The sequence below is a fragment of the Brassica napus genome, chromosome C7 (genome assembly GCF_020379485.1).
Source record: "Brassica napus cultivar Da-Ae chromosome C7, Da-Ae, whole genome shotgun sequence".
NCBI classification, from domain to species: domain Eukaryota; kingdom Viridiplantae; phylum Streptophyta; class Magnoliopsida; order Brassicales; family Brassicaceae; genus Brassica; species Brassica napus.
This window is the reverse complement of record NC_063450.1, coordinates 10231780-10234317: the sequence shown is the minus strand read 5'-3', so window position 1 is coordinate 10234317 and position 2538 is coordinate 10231780. Positions and strand designations below refer to the sequence as shown.

The 2538-nt window shown below is 35.5% G+C and overlaps 1 pseudogene; it reads left to right on the top strand.

Moving 5' to 3' along the window:
* Window positions 1-894: 894 nt before the first annotated feature.
* On the top strand, window positions 895-1864 carry LOC106448053 (annotated as a pseudogene).
* Window positions 1865-2538: the final 674 nt, after the last annotated feature.

The following is a 2538-nucleotide window of genomic DNA, read 5'->3' as shown; positions in this document are numbered from 1 at the left end:
AGGTACGTACTACATAGTCTATATATATTCTTACGATGCATGTGTCACCCTTACACTAACTAAGTGAAATTTTCTGATGTGAAATCACAAAAATCCCCATTTCAAGCTATTCAGATCATCAACCTTCCAAAAGACTTGGAGAAAGATACAATCCACTGCTATAATTCCAATGGTTTTAAACTACATAGGTTAGCTAATTCCTTGTGGAATCTGTTTAACCGTTTGTTTTTTAAGGCTCTGAAATATATATATCTTGATTTTGTAGGGTTCCAGTGCCAAGACCGGGAAAAGTCCTAGGTTTGGTTGGAACAAATTGTATCTTGAAATCTACAGCTCTCCAAATCTTGGCTGGAAAAATCAAACCAAACCTTGGCAGATACAATGTAAATTAAACATGTCTTCTTGGGCATAGAACATGTCTCTTATATCATATAAGTTATATGATATAACATATACTTTCTGCTACATATTGTGCAGAATCCTCCTGATTGGCATGAAATTTGGCTCACTTTTGTGGATCAGAACTTCAAAGTTTCATCCGTATTGTAGAAGAGAAACTAAAGGTATGGTAGAGAGTAGAAGCCAATTAAGTCCGGTTCTGGGCACAGTCAGATGAAATATTTGCCTTGACCTCTAAGTTTTAAATAACATTTGTTTTAACCTGTAATTTTTTTTAAATAGCTATTATACATAAGTCATACTCCAAATTGTCAAAAAAATTATGTAAGATTAAACTAAAAATATTTAAGGCCTCATAAATTTCAAATAATATTTGTTTCCAAGGAAGCAGTCATTTAAGCAAGTTTGATGTCTCTCCTTATGTGCAGACTGCTATAGTGCTATGAAGCCACAATATGTGGATGCTATGAAAAAATTCCTAAAGGTACGCTTGGGATGGTTCTTGAGAAGCTAGACGAAAGAGGAATGATGTCAGAGATTTGTGATGCTATGGATTTGAACCACCTCTTGGACCGTGAAGCAACCCAAGTATCTGGTGGAGAGCTACAACGTTTTTCGATTGCTGCAGTTTGCCTCAAGAAGCCAGATATATATATGTGTTTAATAAACCTTATAATTTCTTAGATGTGAGGCAAAGGCTCAAAGCTGCTGAAGTTATAAGTTCGCTCCTAAAATATGACAAGTTTGGTTCCATCATCTCTTTGGTTCTTGAATACAATATGATGTTGTTCTTTGCGGCTACGTGATTGTGGTGGAGCATGACCTCAGTGTACTTGACTACTTGTCGGATTTCGTTTGCTGTCTGTACGGAAAGCCGACAGCTTATGGTGTCGTGACTCTTCCCTTCTCTGTTCGAGAAGGAATCAATGTGTTCTTATCCGGTTTTGTCCCCTCTGAAAACTTGCGTTTCAGAGACGAGTCTCTGAACTTTAAGGTAAGGCTTTACTAATGGGTTCTTGTCAAGAGAGTTTGTGACTTAACTGTTAGTGTTGTTTTTTGTAAAGGTTTCTGATAAACCACAAGAGAGCGAAGGGAAAGTCAAGTCCTATGCAAGATAGAAGTACCCTAACATGAGTAAGAAACTTGGAAACTTCAAGCTGGATGTAATGGAAGGAGAGTTCACAGCCTCTCAGATTATTGTTATATGCTTGGGGAGAACGAGACTGGGAAAACAATATTCATCCGGATACTGGTAACTTCAGGCCAAGGATCAACAAGTTAGAGTCCACCAAGGACAGAGAGCAAAAGCTTGCAGGATCATACTACTTAGATGATTGATTGCTAGACTAAAGAGAGAAATTCAGAGGTATGCATAAATACCGTAATAAAGTGTTTTATCTTGGGATATGTAAGTCCCTTTGATTCTTCTTATTGTTTTAATCCTAGGAGAGATAGCTTTATATGATTTGATCCCTTTGTAATAAACTATTTTCACACCTAATGCAATCTTGGTAAAAATTAACAAAAAATAACATCCTATGCATAAAATAAAATCATTTAAACTAAGAACAAATGTTAAACCAAAATATAATGGAACAAAACAAGTAGTTATTAAAACCTAACTGCTTACAACTACAACCAAGACGGATCCTATCATGCTACCACGGATCATACTATGCTACCACGGATCATACTGTCACCACCAGAATCCAACCATCCATTTACCTATACACGATGCCAGTTTCTAATCCGGGTTTGTTATGTAATAACAGTAAATAAAAGCTAAGGACCAGAATTTTCTGTGAGGGTGGATGGTTGATTTAAGCAAATCTCTCATCAATCACGTTTAAAAACTATTTTCATTTTTCAATCTCACAAACTTAAAACGTTAAATACCGACAGCAAGCGAAGAAATTGTACCGACTTTCCCAACACGAAAAAAATAGGAGTTAACGACCTAACAATTTACTCAGAATCATACAAAACTTATATTCAAGGCTCAGTTCTTTTGAAGCCCAAACATTTTAAAATCCAATTTTTACTTAATTATTATATTGGGCTATAAAACTATACCAAATTTTATTTGTTGATCGACCTATTTTAGATTTTTTTTCCACCACAAATCATTTTTAAAAAAAG